Source organism: Chelonoidis abingdonii, chromosome 18 (assembly GCF_003597395.2).
Source record: "Chelonoidis abingdonii isolate Lonesome George chromosome 18, CheloAbing_2.0, whole genome shotgun sequence".
NCBI lineage: Eukaryota > Metazoa > Chordata > Testudines > Testudinidae > Chelonoidis > Chelonoidis abingdonii.
In genome coordinates, this window is record NC_133786.1 from 9,567,929 (window position 1) to 9,584,840 (window position 16,912).

The 16,912-nt window shown below is 46.8% G+C and overlaps 1 protein-coding gene across 1 annotated transcript in view; it reads right to left on the bottom strand.

Moving 5' to 3' along the window:
• LOC116837739 (opioid-binding protein/cell adhesion molecule homolog) overlaps positions 1-16,912 on the bottom strand; it is a 703,728-nt gene that overhangs the window by 669,524 nt on the left and 17,292 nt on the right. The window lies entirely within an intron of this gene.

The following is a 16,912-nucleotide window of genomic DNA, read 5'->3' on the forward strand; positions in this document are numbered from 1 at the left end:
GACATTGCACACATGCTGTTGTGCAATTATGTTGGCTGACCAGGATTTTGCACATGCAGATATGAGATGACGCTCCAATTTTGCAGCCTCAATGGAGGCATCAGAAATGAAAATGTGGCCCCCAAAACTGAGTCAGCAGCAGCACTGTTCTGAACACTGTACTGGATCTGCCAATTGTTGGTCAGCATTGGGGGGACTTGTCCAATTGTAAGAATCCAGCATCTGCTGGCAGGACTCAGGTGCAAGAGCAGGAAAGATTTACAGAAGACCTGAGCACCTGCAGCTCCCATTGGCTTCATCTGGAGCTATGAGCACTCAGCCATTCAGAAACTCACAGCTGGGAGCCTGGTGGTTACAAGGTTCTCCCAGCTGAGTGGAAGGGGAAGTTTCCTCTATCAAAGTCGACAGGAGTGAAGATCAGCATCTCTCAGACAGAAATCATATTTGGCAAATCCCCCAGATAGAATAAACTCACCAGTCAGATATTAGCTCAGCAAAACCCACCAGGCAAATGATCTAATTAATAATCAGCAGCATCGGGAGTTTCCACGTTTCTCAAGAAGCTGAAGACTCGCAAAGCTTTGATAACACTGTATTCATTGGAAGTGCTCCCTGCACACTTGCTACCTGAAACATGGTATAATTATTGCCACAAGGTCGGATGCCACATGCCGTATGTCAGAGACCCTGAGGGTAGGACAACGGACAATTAACGCCTGACTCATCTTCTTAGTCATTCAGCAACTGGGGGCTGAGTGAACTTTCAGTGACCCTTCTGGAGCTGTGGAAGGCAATGACTCATGGGGTCAGTTCAGAGATGGCAGATGAGTCACATGCAGGCCTGTTTTCCTTTTCAGAACCGTTTGTTTCTTCGGCAGATTACCTGACCATCAAACACGGTGAAACCTGGGTAAAAGCCTATCCTTGTTAAGCAGTCACCTGCCCCAAGCCATCGGTTCAAGGCATCCCTCAAGCATCTTAACAATGTTACATTGCCCGCATTAAGCAAACTGCCTCCTCACCATGGCCATGGACCTCCCAGACACAGCAGGGCCCCCTCCTGGGAGACCAGCTTTGCAGGGAAGAAAGGAGCTGGCTGCGTCTGTGGACATGACACGTTAACCTTAGTTGCCATTACTTGCACAGTGCAGGGAACAGTGCCATCCACCATGTCGATCCACACACGACGCTTTAGATGCCCTCCCCACACACACACATTTCATGCTTTAGTGTCATTGCTTGGCGCTTTCAGCCTGACTGGCGGATGTTTCCAGTTTGGATTAGCTCCATCCACCCATGCTGCCTTGAACACAATGGATTCTGTTGCTGCCGCTGCCTATTCTTTAGGGCACTGTGCCACTCCTTAGTTCATTTCCAACTTGAACTCTGAGACCTACCTAGCTCCTGCCTTCCCTGCACAAGGCCATCCCGTAATGCCCCATAATCCTGTGCGACTGCTCTGATGGGGGATGCTGGTTGGTTTTCCCTTGGCCCACCATCATTACAGCAGGCAACAACCATCAGATACCATCCTTCCTTCCTGGTGGTCTTCCCCTGGAGCCCGCCTGCAGTGGAGGCGGGTTTGACATCATGTCAGCCAGCAAGCACCAAGTGTTGCCCGACAGTGATTCGAACACTTCAACTCCCTGGGGTGACAAGGTGGTCAGTACACGAGAAGTGACCGTTTCGCATAGCACAGGGCAGACATGAAGAGGCAGAGATGGGAATGTTTGAAAACTTGTGGCAATCAGGGGAGGTCCCAGATGACTGGAAAAGGGCAAATATAGTGCCTATCTTTTAAAATGGTAAGAAGGATACAGGGAACTATAGACTCACCTCAGTCCCTGGAAAAATCATGAAGCAAGTCCTCAAGAAATCCATTATGAAGCACTTGGAGGAGAGGAAGGTGATCAGGAACAGTCAACATGGATTCACCAAGGGCAAGTCAGGCCTGACCAATCTGGTTGCCTTCTTTGATGAGATAACTGGCTCTGTGGATATGGGGAAAGTGGTGGACATGATATATCTTGACTTTAGCAAAGCTTTTGATATGATCTCCCACAATATTCTTGCCAGCAAGTTAAAGAAGTATGGATTGGATGAATGGACTATAAGGTGGACAGAAAGCTGGCTAGATCGTCAGGCTCAACGGGTAGTGATCAATGGCTCAATGTCTAGTTGGCAGCTGGTATCAAGCAGAGTGCCCCAGGGATCGGTCCTGGGACCGGTTTTGTTTAACATCTTCATTAATGATCTAGATGATGGGATGGATTGCTCCCTCAGCAAGTTTGCAGATGACACTAAGCTGGGGAGAGAGGTAGATACACTGGAGGGTAGGCACTGGGTCCAGAGTGACTTAGATTTGGGGGAGGATTGGGCTAAAAGAAATCTGATGAGGTTCAACAAGGAAGTGCAGAGTCCTGCCCTTAGGATAGAAGAATCCCATGCACAGCTACAGGCTAGGGACCGACGGGCTAAGCAGCAGTTCTGCAGAAAAGGACCTCAGGGTTACAGTGGATGAGAAGCTGGATATGAGTCAACAGTGTGCCCTTGTTGCCAAGAAGACTAATGGCATATTGGGCTGCATTAGTAGGAGCATTGCCAGCAGATTGAGAGAAGTGATTATACCCCTCTATTCAGCACTGGTGAGGCCACATCTGGAATAGTGTGTCCAGTTTTGGGCCCCCACTACAAAAAGGATGTGGACAAATTGGAGAGAGTCCAGCGGAGGGCAATGAAAATTATTAGGGGGCTGGGGCACATGACTTATGAGGAGAGGCTGAGGGAACTGGACTTATTTAGTCTGCAGAAGAGAAGAATGAGGAGGGATTTGATAGCTACCTTCAACCCTACCTGAAGGGGGATTCCAAAGAGGATGGAGCTCGGCTGTTCTCACTGGTGGCAGATGACAGAACAAGGAGTAATGGTCTCAAATTGCACTGGGAGAGGTCTAGGTTAGATATTAGGAAAAACTATTTCACTAGCAGGATGGTGAAGCACTGGGGGAGGTGGTGGAATCTCCGTCCTTAGAAGTTTTTAAGGCCTGGCTTGACAAAGCCCTGGCTGGGATGATTTAGTTGGGGTTGGTCCTGCGTTGAGCAGGGGATTGGACTAGATGACCTCCTGAGGTCTCTTCCAACCCTGATAATCTATGATTCTACGTAATGGCCAGCCAGAGGCAGGGGATGAAGGAGGACCTTTGGTGAAAGAAAGATGGAGAGACCCTTTAGAGAAAGTTTACTTGCTAAATTTGTCATGGACTAGATTCAACAGCAAAAATATAGAGAACCTCAGCTGGTGCAAGTCAGCATAATTTCACTGACTGCACTGGATGACACCTCCTGAGGATCTGATCTTAATGAATTTCCATATGTCTATACAGCAGGAATAGTGAAAGGGAGAGAGATACCGACAGAGAGGGAAAGGGAAGAGGCAAAGAGGAAGAATGGAGGTGCTCCCAAAGATTGATCTAGTTTGCCAGAAAAACCATTCAGCATCTTTTGTTTTGAATGTTGTGACTGTAGGGGAAACAGTATTTTCTCTTTCTCTTATCTGCCTCTCTCTCTCCTTTTCCACACATCTCTCTCCTCTTCCTCCTATATAAAATGATGCAAACAGCCACATCACAGCAGCTTGAACTGTCAGGAGGCTGCTAATGTCACTAATCACCGGTTGGAGACAGCGCTATCTCAACTCTGCAGCAGGGAAGGGGAAGAGATATGAACAGGGGCTTTTCACTGAGGCCGGAGCCCTCCTCTGGGAGTGGAGAGTGCTAGGTAGGCAAGCAGTAATGCTGATAGCACAGCAGACCTCTCTGTCACTGTTTGGTTAAGGAAATAAGAGAGACATCAATTTCCAGAGCTCAGTACCAAAAATCCAGCCCTCGCCTTTGAAAACATAATTTATTCAAGCCACTTTATTATTGCTAAGCCCAGTGTAGATGGGGGATTATGTAGAGGTCACTGCTGGAGCGACAGCAATAATAAAAACTAGTCAGATCAGAACAGTATCTTGCAGGAGTTTCTCCCTCACGAAGAAGCTTCTTTTCTAGCCAAGGGGAATTAAAGAGGTGGAGAGAATGTGTGCGCTATGGAAAGGGGGCAGACGATGCTTCTTCAGGCCCCACTTCAGCAAAGCATTTAAGCATATGCCATAATCAGTCCCTGCCCCCCTTCTCCATTCAGTAAAGCACTTTAAGCACACGCTTAAATCCCTCAGAAGACATAAACGGTATTCTGAATAGGTAAGGCCTACAGAATCATGGGCCCTACCAAACTTCAGTTAGAACTGGATACTTCTGCAGTGGAAACCAGGAATCACATAGACTTTCCCCTCCTCGGTCGAGGATTTTGATGAGCACTTAATATTCAGATCATGTTAGCACAAAAGTTCTGAGGTTTCTGAGCCTTTCAACCGAACCTGAGCTGAGCCTTGAGCAAATCTGAGGCCCGTTTCACAGTTCTGTGGCAAACTGGCATTAAATTTATGGTCTCAGAGTGCAGTCAATGGAAATTCATCAGAGGTGACTGCACTTTGCTTGGCTGGTTCCAACCTGAACCTCTGAAAGAAACCACTGCGAGGTTCAAAGGAGAGGAGCAGCTTGCCCAAAGCCCTAGTTATGCTCCATGCTGTACAGCTGGATCTTAATTCCTACAGAGGAGATGAAAGTATCCAAGATCAGAATTGTCCAGTAACACCCTTGAAAGAGGATCCAGTGTTCGGAGGACTAATCTTGGACTTGGGAAACTCTGCACCAAGTCCCTGCTCCACCAAAGCTATCTTATGTGACCTTGGGCAAGTTACTTAGCCTCTCTGTGCCTCAGCTCCCCATCTGTAAAACGGGGATATGAACACACTAAGAATTGTGAAGTGCTCAGATACCACAACAACGAGGCCATCTAAGTACCTTAGGAAGATAACACCTCAAAAATCTAGGCAATCTACAGGTCATGTCTTGCATGGTGCTGGAACCCAATGAGATTCACTCCTTTTAGAGGGAGCTGAGAGAGCAGAAATGAAATGTATGGCCACAATTTGCCAGCAATGAGATTCCTTTCACATAACCCCAGCTCCTTTCACAGATACAGGCTCAGACCGACCAGCAACATTACTTGCCTTCTGGGAACAGGGCATGTTATCAACTCTTAGCAGCTAAGGTTGCCAGGAGTCCAGTCGAACGGGGACCTGTACAATGTCCGGTCAGATGTATTGACTGGACACCAAAAGTCTGGTTACTCTGGGTTGGTGGGCAGAGGATCTTGGTCACCAACCTGTGCCAGCCCCTGCTCAGCCAAGACCACCTCCTACCTGTATCTCGTGGGCAGGCAGACTCTGTGTCAGGAGCTGAAGCTCCTGCCCCAGTCCTGGGGCAGAGGGAACCCAGCTTGGGTGTGGGTGGGGTGGGGAGGATGAAGAGGATGGAGCAGTGAGGAAGGGGGAGGGGGAGAGCAGCTAGCGGGAGCAGGGCCTCGAGGGCAGAGGTAGAACAGGGGGTGAGGCTTCAAGGGACGAGGCGGAGCAGTGGGGAGATTCCAGTGCTTCTGCTGTAGCGTTCGGTTTTCAGATATTAGAAAGTTGGCAACCCTATAGTAGCACAAGTCTGAAAAGCAGTGGGGACGGAAAACCTGCTCCCAGCTATGCTTCCTCAGTGGTACCACTGCACCTTGCAAGGCACCATCTGCAGCTCTCTTCCCGACACAGGGTGGAACTCAACTTCAAGGCCACACAAATGAAACCAGAGATAGACCCTTACAAAACCCTGGCAACAAACACCCTCACGTCCTAGCCTGATTCTTGCCTCTTCGTCCCAATTAAAATATTTCAGTTTTCCATGTTCTGTAGGTGGTGCAGAGCAGGGGAAAGAAATGGGACTATGGTGCTGCCCCTCCTTCCCCCATATAGATGCATATGAGAGTGATTTGTAGCCTCCAGACTAGCAGCTTAGCCAGATGCCAATGTGTGATTCCTTCACTTATCCCAGCAACACACAACTAAAAAGGGAAATTTGAAGAACTTTGCAGAAGGTGACAGGAAAGGGGACTTTAGACTGCCTGTCTTGTGAACCCAATTAGGCATATTTTGAGGAAAGGGTGTATGTATATTAGATTTTAATTAAGTGGTGTTAATTATAATCTATGAGATGTGCTTACTGCTTATCTGATAATTATGAGAAAGCCAATTTGGCTGCTGGCTTGTGACTAATTAAGTGAAATTAGTAATGATAATTATAGATTTAATTTTTGTTTGCCTTTATTGGCAAGGGGGTGGTTAATCTACTTAACGGGTTGGGGCAGGAGGAAACGGGATAGGATGTGTGACGGGGAACATTTTTTAGAGCACTGAAGCTCTAGTGCAATAAACTACAGCTCATCGAAGGAGGAGCTAATAGGAAAGACATGTATCTTACAGAGTTGGAACTTTCCCTTCATCCCCGCTTCTCCTGTTTGCCACCCATTGGGATGCAGAATACAGTTTTCATATATTTCTTATATTTCACAGCTTAACAGAGTACACAAATGCCAAATATTGCAGAAGTGCCTGGTCCCCCATTACAATTCCTGTGAAAAAGACCCCCAAATCTTTCATATGCATTGAAATAAAATAAGATTGTGCCACATGCTATGCTGACTTTAAATAAGAAAACAGCCCAGCTGTCTACTAGCAGAGATGTATTAAATCAACATCATCAGCTTTGTTTCAGCAAAAGCATAAGGAAGGGAAGAGGAAGCTGGAGTTCTATTCCTGACTCCACCATTGACACATTGTTTGATCTGGGATAAGCCACCTAGCCGTTCTGTGCCTCAGTCTCCCCATCTGTAAAACGGTAGTAATCACAATTATTCTCAATAAACATATATATTATGGCAACGTAATGATACTGACCCACCTTTCTAATGTGCTTGAAGATGTATGGATGAAAAAGCGCCAGTGAACATTATTATTATTAAGCATTTGTACCAAACCACAGAACAAAGCTCCAGGGAGAAAAGCATGGCAATTGGATTTTAAAAAGAAGTGGATAATTTTACAGCTTCTGCCTCCATTTGTAGTTATTCATGCTAAGTTAATGATCAGATTACTTCAATCTCATACTTCAGGGTTGAAGAGGAACTCCTCACCATTCCCCATGCCCAGTGTCTTCAGTGCTAGAGGCCGGACAGTGGACTAAGTGGAACACTTGTCAGATCTGATCTGTTCGATTTGTTGTTACAGCTCCTCTGTTCTATTTGTTGTTACTATTGGCAGAAACCCAGAGAACACTGCAGTCATGGACACCCGCCTATCTTCTTAAACATAAACTGTAATTCTAATTCCTTACCGAGTTAAATAATACATGGCAATATAGAGTATAAATTACAGATAACGACGGACCAAAGGTGTCACATGGTGAATGTATTAAAATACCTGGCTACAATGTCTCTATTACAGCGTGACTCATTTGCCGGATCTTACTGTAAAAGGCTTAGTTTCCTGTTGATGTACCCAGGGGTAGCTTCTATTAGTGGTAGTAACAGTTGTGCAGGGATGGGTCTGTACGGTACCGAGCACAATGGGAGCCCAGTGTGATTGAGGTCGCCAGCTGCTGCCGCAATATAAATGTTAAATAATCACCATCAGCGTAATGTGTAGGTGCTTATGGAGGAATAGGCTAACCTCTGACTGAGGACAGGCAAGGTGAACGTAGGGGCCAATTTCTGCTCTCAGATCCGGGCAGCTATTGTGACGCAGGGCAACTTTTGACCCCCAGAGTCCTCTCTCTGTCTCCCCCAGCTGGGCAAGTCCCTGAGCTGAGACGAGTGAGAGGCATAGAGCCAGATTCATCCCCCTGGATTACAGTGGCACAACTCCTACAACACTGCCACTTACCCATTAGCCACATGTCCTCTCTAGTGCTCCAGGACAATCAAAGAGGCACATGGCCTGTGGCCACACTATTGTGTGAGGTCACAGAAGCTAAACAGGGACAGTCTGAGCCAAAACTTGGCTGGGAGACCACGCAAGTGCCTCAGGCATGTGGCTCATGGCTCAGTGCCTCAACATAGTGTTAGGCAGGGCTGTGCTGCTGGAAGTATCATCCCTCACGTGAGATATGAAACTAACATCTTGGTCATTAAGGGTTATTTGCAGACGCAGGAGTGTTCGCCATGATACCATGGCCAAGTTCCAGGCTGGCTCGTTATCAGAAGCTGACCAAGATAGAATGATTTTTTGCCTGTCGACACAAGCTTGAAAATGGGCCCTTCTATAGAGGAAAGTTGTACTAAGGGTAACACATTTTTCCAAGCAAAAGATGGCTAATTTCCAAGCCAAAATGCCTGGAAAATTTCACAGTTTTTAAGCAAAAATGGCTTTCCCCCGACAATACACATTTTGCATATAAACCAAAATCCAACAGGGTGCAAAGTCGGGCAAACCCCCTGCAAGGTTTTCACTGGAAATTCCAGGTAGCAAAAATTTGAATTCCTCATGGCCCCAACAGCTCTGTCTGTTCCCCTACAAATTCCCCTTACAGTTTCCATTTTAAATGGCATTCTAAGAGCACATTATAATCCATTATTTAAGAGTTTAGAGCATCAGAATTAAGAGCATTTGCTGAATCGTTTATTCAGGATCCTGTACTTAATATCTTCTTAATACATTTAATCCATTCACTTCCTGTCCTAAAGAGCCCTGGAACCCTTTAGGATGAAAGCCCAAATGGGCCTGCCTGACATTATACTCAGTTGGCTTAGTTGGACTTGCTTCTGATTTGAACTAGGGGTAAAGGAGATCACCAGCTGGTCTGGGACTATAAATACAAGCTCGGAGATGGGTCACAGCTGCAATGTGACAGCCCAGATTTTTCCAAAGTTCAGAGAAGTTTGGATCTTGAGGCCCACTGTGTGATCTTCTCTATGTACTGCTATCCAGGGATGGCTGGCTAGGGGCAGAGGAGACTAGCAAGGCATCTAAAGTGAGGGGGAAATGGGGTTTTAAGAGAGTAACGTCTCACAACTTTAGGCAGGCTGTTGGATGAGAGGAAAGAAAAGCCAGAAGCCAGGGACTGATAAAAGCTACAGCCTGTAATTTCATTGCACCTTCTCTACTCAATAAAAGGCTTTCAAGTCAGAATGTCTCTCCTGTCCAACCCAAAAACGACCTGAAGGGTAAGCTGATTGCATCGATCACACGCATGTTCTTCTGGCAAGGAAAGTGGCAGGGTCCCGCAGAGCTCCTGCACAAAGTACTCCACTTACTTATTATGGGAGTATTACCAGCGACTGCGGAGCCAGGAGCTGGGATAGCATGGGGAATTCACAGCTCACTGAGTGATGGGGACATTAAGAGAGAACAAGCAGTGGCGGTGGAAGAACAGCAGCAGCAGCTCTGTCTTTTCTCCTTCAGAGTCACTGATGGCTTATCACGTATGTTATGAGTTTTGACAGCCCCTGGGGACCATTCTCACATGGCTGTCATTAACCCTTAGAAACTGATGAGTTAGAACACACCCTTGGCTAAACTGAGCTGATCTGCAGAGATACTCGTTTCAGACACAGACACCCCATCTGCCCTCCTCACACCTGTTAACCCTACCATGCTCTCAAGCACCCCATAACCCTTCCACCTCACGCTCTCCCATTAACCCCTCCCTTGCCACAAGAAAACTCTAAATCTCACCCTTGCTGCCCAGTCCAGCACCCCCACAATAAACCCAACATTAAGACTTCCCCAAGCTGCAAATCCCACTTCATTTGCCATCCCACACACATGATCCTTTCTCTAGAGAATCCACCTGGTACTCCCTACTAATCAGCCCCTTCTCTTTGGGGAATTTATTCTTGTCTGCTTTGTGGGAGTGTGTAGAGATCTTGACTAAGTTGAGGCCCGGTGGTGCTAGTGCTGTACACTTATAGGTATAGAAATCTATGCAGAGAGCTTTGAAGACTTTCTGGATGTTATCATTTTGCATGGAAGACAGTAATTGGGGGCAGAGGGCTGGGTCCTTCATTTGAAAATAAAGAGAATACACCATATGTAGGTGGGTGGTTTAAAAGGGAGAATATGGTCTAGGAAGGACCTGGGAGATAGGACTTGAGTTCCATTTCCAGCACTGCAAATGACTTGTATTATGGCCTTAGGTCACTAAGCGGCTCTGTGACTCAGTATCCCCACTTGTAAACAGAGGATAAGTCCTATCTACTGCTACGGGCATATAAATTGATGTTTATCTTGTTGCAAGAGATGTACTGTATCTCACCACAATCTTACATTGGGAAGTGTGGGAACATGGTGCAGTTTGTCACAGTAAAATCAATATTGCAGTAAGACAAGAGGAGTCTCAGAGCTCAGTAACATCACTGTATTTATTCTATCTAAAGATACACTATTGGGTGTTATGAGAGGTGGTAAAGAAGGGTCTAAACCAAAACTTCAGAGCAAAAGAAAAACACCCCAAAAGGCATGTGGGGGAAAGAATAGGAATCCAAACACAGATTTGGATCCAATTTGATGTCTGACTCCTCTTGCTATGCACCAGATTCTGTGCCCATTGCAGTCAGTCACAAAGCTCCCACTGACCTCACCGGTGTAAGACCAGGGCCAATAATGAGCCAAAATACAATCCCAATCCTATATGGCCCCGCCCTTTGTGGAGTGGGGTAGGGATTCAAACCCACAGGTGAATTTCACAGTTGCTCCATTCTTGTCCTGGAGGCAACCTAAGCTCCAGGTCAAACACCGCTAAGGTTTTTAGCATATGAAATCTGGATCAGGTTTTAATTATGATGTTTTGAGTCCAACTCGGATTCAGTATTTACAGTTAGTACTGGAAGTTGTACATATGTGCATGTGGCTAGGGGTGTGCAGGTGAGGAAAACTCCTTTGTACACAGGAGTGTATATGTGCACACTTGTTTGTGGAGTATGGGCATGTACATGAGTGTGCACGTGTAACCCACTGGTGAATGTGTTATGAGTCCTGCTCTGTGCAGGAGTCTGCTACAATACCAACTAGAAAACTTTAGCACCAGCTGTAACAGCTCATGCATTTAGCTCTGGAGGTTTCTGGATCAGTCCCCAGTCTGTTAGCCAAGATGGGAGCTGTCACATATGGATGGATGAATGCACAGATGTGTGTACAACGTATACATGTATGGAGCGTGTGTACACACATGCTGGGGGAGCAGGGTATGTGCGTGTACCATGTCCATGTCCCGCTTAGCCAACTAACCAGCAAGAAGTTTTTCCTTTAAAAAGAAACGTGCTCCATTAAGCGAGCTGCCAGAGCCATTCCCTTGAAGAGGCTGAGCTGGTGTCTGCTGTACTGTCTTGGAAGGAGAAGGCTATCAGCTAGAAACAGCCGAGACCTTTAGCTCAAATCCATTAATCCTCTTTATTAAACCCAGGTCACCTCTGAGTCCTAGCAAATTAACCACTATCTCCCCACTGCAAGTACATCAAGAGGAAATGCACCGTACAGTGCCTGTAATTTTCATGGACCAGGGCTCCGGGGTCAGAGAGCTTCCCAGACTCCATTCTCTGCCTTTGTCAATTTAAAAGGGAACATCAGCTTGTACTTGTATAAATTACGAGAGGCTGTGCGGGGACCTGGGGCGGCTGCAGCATTTCCGAACCACACGGGAGGGCAGAGCGCTCTGCAGGCTGCAGCCGGGCTTGCGAATGCTGAACTCTGCTGAGCAGATGCTGCTTTGTGGAGGACGAGGAAGGGGGCTGGACGGTGCGAGGTGGAGGTTCAGCATGGAGAGAACTCATGGGGGATAGAGCAAGTCCAGGCCACCCCATTGAGCCTGGCTGCGGCACAAATTCACTGCTGTTGACCTGCACCCAACCAGCTTGGAGGATGAATTCCCCTCTGCCTCCTCCTGTGAAATTGCTGCTGCTCAGAACTGACCTGCTGCTATATAGAGAGGGGGTCGAAACTCGGCACCCTCAAAGGCCTCTTGCCTTGCAGATACAGCCCTCCTAATAAGTTGCAAATACATCATAGCAATCCTGGTGGGGGCGGAAGAACTGTTTGTTGCGAGAGCTCAGCAGCTACCAGCCTCTGCATTTAATAGCCCAGGTCCTCACCCTGCAGTTACACGAAGGATGTATTTTAAAGACAACTTTCATGTCAAAGTTCTGTCCTGTGCCGGGACAGACGACAGGGATTTGTGGCGCCACAAACCCAGGGCCCACAATGATCACCACACAATGATTAGGGGGAAATGTTCAAACAGTAAATTGAGCCAAATTCTGCTTTCATTTTCCCAAGTGGAAACAAACAACAGGCCGAATTCTGATCTCATTTAAACCACTGTAAACCAGGTGTCATCCTACTGACGTCAGTGGAGTTACCCCTGTGTAAAGCAAGTGGAAGATCAGCAACTGCAGATCCAATGGTTTTGCTGAAGTTATTCGGGATTTACACCAGCTTAACCCAGCAGGATCAGAACCAAGGAATTTAAATCCATAGACTGACATGCTTGTCCTCGATTTAGTCCAATAGCTCTTGGACTTTTCCCCATGCTGGTGCGAGTTAGGGGTGGGATTATGGTCTATCACTTTAAACCTCCAGCTCCTCATCAGCTTGTATCACAGCTTCAGTTTTATTAAAAGCATCGTTTCCTTCTGTATTTAATCACTGCAAGGTCATTTCAGTGACAGTCACAGGCATCCCAGCCAAGGGACCAGAGGGGCTGAGTACCACCCTGCTGACCAGATAGAAGGACGAGGCACTGGGCTTCATTTCTTCATTTCCAATTGAAAGGTGCCCACCTCAGTGTGAAGATTAAGGCATGGGTTAGCTGATGTCAGACCCCTGTGGGCTGCGTTGGGAAGCCACTGTCGTCTCTGCTCATCAGGAGGCCGGAGGAGAGAAATTGCATAGCTCTCTCAGCAGCCCTCTACCTGCCTCAAACCAATTTCTAGTCCTTTTAATTCAATTCTGCTCCTCCTGACCTCGGCAGGCTGGAGTTACAGAGTTTCTCTCAACAGATAGCACCAATTACAGAGGTGTGAAAATGGAAGGTTTCCAATTCGGAGAACAAACCAAGTAACTGGAACTTCATTGAACTGAGAAACAGCAGGTGGGAAGGGAGACGGGAGGGAGACGTAGAAGAAACTTGCACTGATAACCAATGTTTTGCTCATATTCACTCTATAACCAAAGGTGAAGGCTTCACATCTGGAAGTCAGCAGAAGGGGGCTGATGTTTGTCCCTACTGCATTTGGAGACTGGGAGAGCCACTCCTGGCACCTCTGCCCTAATGCATGGATCCTGATGCACTCAGAGAATGGGAGAGTGAATGTAAAATTATAGAAACAGAGGAACTATGTGGATCTGACTGTGCTTGGAGGCTGGAAATATGAAATCTTTCACTAGTCCACAGGGGTACATCCTTGTTTATTCAGAGGCTGCAAACTTGAACCTTTACACTAATTTCCCAAGTGACCAAATCAAGCTGCCATTTCAAATGTGCTTAGGAGAAGGGTTTGGCCAATGAATCTGAACTGAGACTGCAGAAAGGGAATTCATTTCTAACTGGAGAATCCAAATCCTCACACTGGATCTGACTCAGATTGGAGTTAGCTCACACCATTCCTCAATGCTAGCTGAAAATAGCCCAGTACCATTGTCACATGCAGAAACTTCTCTACCATCTGAGCAAACTACAAGAGGCAGGTCCATAAAGGAATCTTCTCCCAGCCCTCCAATAGCTTTGTCCCTCAATCATAAGTGACCCTGCTTTCTATGTACCTACATATTAAGAACAGACCAAACATTGTGGGGCCAAGGCCATGTATATGGTAGTCCTTAAAGCTTCAGTGTGGTCCCGGTTAATTCCCTGTGTGGTTGCAAATTTAAAGGATTCCTTGCTTGACTGTTTTGTTGTGGTATGAAAGACCACCTGTGCTAAAAGAAGTTTAGCACAAACAGATGAGTGTTTCATTGCAAAGAGGCAAGACATTAGCTCATCCTAATTTCCTGTGACAGAGAGTTCCATAGATGGACAGTCTTCATCACGAGCGTCTTCCCTCCAGCTCATCCCTGCTAGAGAGCACAAAGCTGTGACGGCCGAAGAGACCCAAGGGAAAATCCATCCTTCTGGCTTCTCAGTTAACTGGAATCACTCAGGCAAAAGACCTGCATATCATCAGGGGACAGCTTAATGCAGTCCTCTGCTCAATATGAGACAATGAAAATACAGTGTTCAGCTGCATAAGGAATGGGATGGAAGGTATTACCCAGGTTATGACTGAAATCAATGGGATGCCCTCACCTTAAGTACTGTGTGCAGCACTGGTTACCTTGTCTGGTGTGGAGGGGGAGGGGGAAGAAATATCAGAAACAGATGGGATCCAGAGATAAACAATTAACATGATTGAAGGCATGGAAAGTACAAGATGATGCTGGAAAGATTAGGACTGCTTACCTGAGAAAGGGGACATGAGAGAGATATTCAAGACAACGGATGGTACAGAGGAGATGAATCAGGTGCTCATATACATCCTCTCATAATACAAGAACAAAGGGATGTCCAATGAGAAGGAAAGGTGACAAACTGAAAACTGACTGAAGGAAGTATTGTTTTTAAGCCATGCATAATTTTATCCTGTGGAACCCACTGCCACAAGATTCCAAGAGCTTAGCTGGATTTAAAAAAGCATTTAGATGAAAACATCCACAGCTATATTAGAAGGATTAAAAAAAGATAAGGGCTATAACAGCCCCATGCTTCACTAGTCTGGGGCTAGGAATGATCTCCTTTAAGAACCACTTTATCCACACTTGTCCTTGCCCTGAAGCAGCTGGTACTGGGCATAGTCAGAGACCTATGCGGTATCCTGGTCTGATCAGCAGGGCAGTTCCTCTGTTTCTATAATTCACACTATCACTTGTAGAAAGGGGATGTGGGGTCTCAAAAGATTTGACGGACCAGATGAGTTCACAGAAGTCTGATCTGGACCATCTGCCTGCAACTTTCCCTAGAACAAGTTCTCCCATGCCATGTCTAGCCAGGTTTGTGTGCAAACCTATCAGTTCAGTACCTAAGCAGCAACAAAGCCCAGCGTCTTGCGTCTACTCCCGCTGGAGATTGCACCAGAACAGCCTCAGAGCATATCCTGCCTCCTACCTTTTCTAAACCTCAGTACAAAAATGGCTTGGATGTGCTTTGAGTTCTAGACAAGGGTTCAGGCTGCTGGACGTTCCATCTGAGCAGGCTCATCTGTCCCTATTGATTCCATATTCTGAGGCTTCTCCCCTGCCACATGCCCCACCTGAGACAGAGGAACTGCAAAAGGAACCAGCTGGCTGTTTCTGCTGTCTGCTAAAGAGCCACTGTGTGTCCTCGGGAGCCCTGCAGCTTTGAAGCCAGTACACAGCATCTCTTCTATCTCCAGTCAGTAGGCAGCCGCAGCTCCCTCCACCGACTGCCCATAAATCCTCTAACTTGGTAAACAGTCGAATTACGGCTCTCCTCCATTGCTTAGCTCCTTTTGACACTAATTGCTCTGTGGAGTGTGTGCGACTGGCAACACCTTATTAAAAGTGAAATATATTATACTGTCCACTTATTGCTACTTTATAAAGATAAAGTATCCCCACTACATAGAAAGGCTGGCAAAGGAATTGACTAGCAGCCTCTAAGCAGCCAGTGGATAGTACAGCTTACAAAGAGGAAGCACAGCAGGCGTTACCAGGACAAATGCTTCCTCTTAGTTTAATTGGAAAGAGTATTTCCATTCTGAGTTGAAGGGTTGAGCCGAAGAGCGCATTTATGAATTTCTGTTCCATCCACCCACAGGTTTTGACTCAGGGAACTCAGCCCTGAATCTTCTGGGAATCTGGTGCAAGTCCCAGCCACAGAGAGTCACTAAGAGGCTGGTTTTCAGAGGTGCAGAGCACACAGGTCCACAGAGCCAAGCTCAAAAGACTCACCAGGTTCAAATTAAGACTTGTCCATGCTGTGGACATGGCAGCAGTTAGCAGCAGGCATCCAACCTGGTGGAATTCTCTTGGCCACAGCAGGACTCTGTGTTGTCTTTTAGCCTTGAACCAAGACAGAATGAGGTGGTGAGGCCACAGCAGAGAGACTGTTGAGCCCAGAGCAGGAAGCATCACCTTATTTTGATGTGCAGTCTCAGGCCCTTCCAACCACAATGAGAATAGCATTGGTGCCTGTGGGTTAACACAGCAACCGTGAGCCCAACTGCCCATGGAGGCTCCCCTTCCATTCCTGGAAAACTCGGGACTTGGGGTAAAACTTGAATAATTCTTTAGCCTTTCACAAAGCCTTTCCTCTGAGCATCTTTCTAGACAATGAACTCAACTCTCAGTTAACCAAATAAACCTTAATTCATCCATGTTGCTACAGTGCTTTGGAAGACGCAATGCTAATCAGTAAGTAATCAGGCTAATAACTTGTCTGCTTATAAAGGGCTGGAGGTACCAGATACTTCATCTCCTCATTTACAATGCAGTTAGATCCCAGATGGTGCTGTGCTCATATCCAAAAGGGAACAGGATTCTCTGAACAACAGGTTTGAAATACTCAGATTCCCTGGCTCACCAGGTTCAGATCCAAGCAAAGTCAATCCAGCCCTTCTTGTCTCTCATGCATGAATAGATCACCTAGGTACCATGCAGTGACGTGCAAGCTGTTTTGCTCAGAAGCTGAAAACCTGAACCTTCACATTCATCCCCGGAGTTACAGATCAAATCAGCATGACTGGCTAATGGGGTTCAGCAGCTGAACTGAGCCCTGTCACGGAGTCCCCGGGCGATGCTCTGGAACTGCTCCCCACAAAGCCAGTCAGGACTTTGGGGAGCCTCCTCTCCCTTGGAGCTGACTTGTTCAGGGCAAGAAGCTCACACGTCTTCACCTCCTGGGTCTCTCCTTGGAGCATTCAGCATCCTCTGCCCCTCCGTG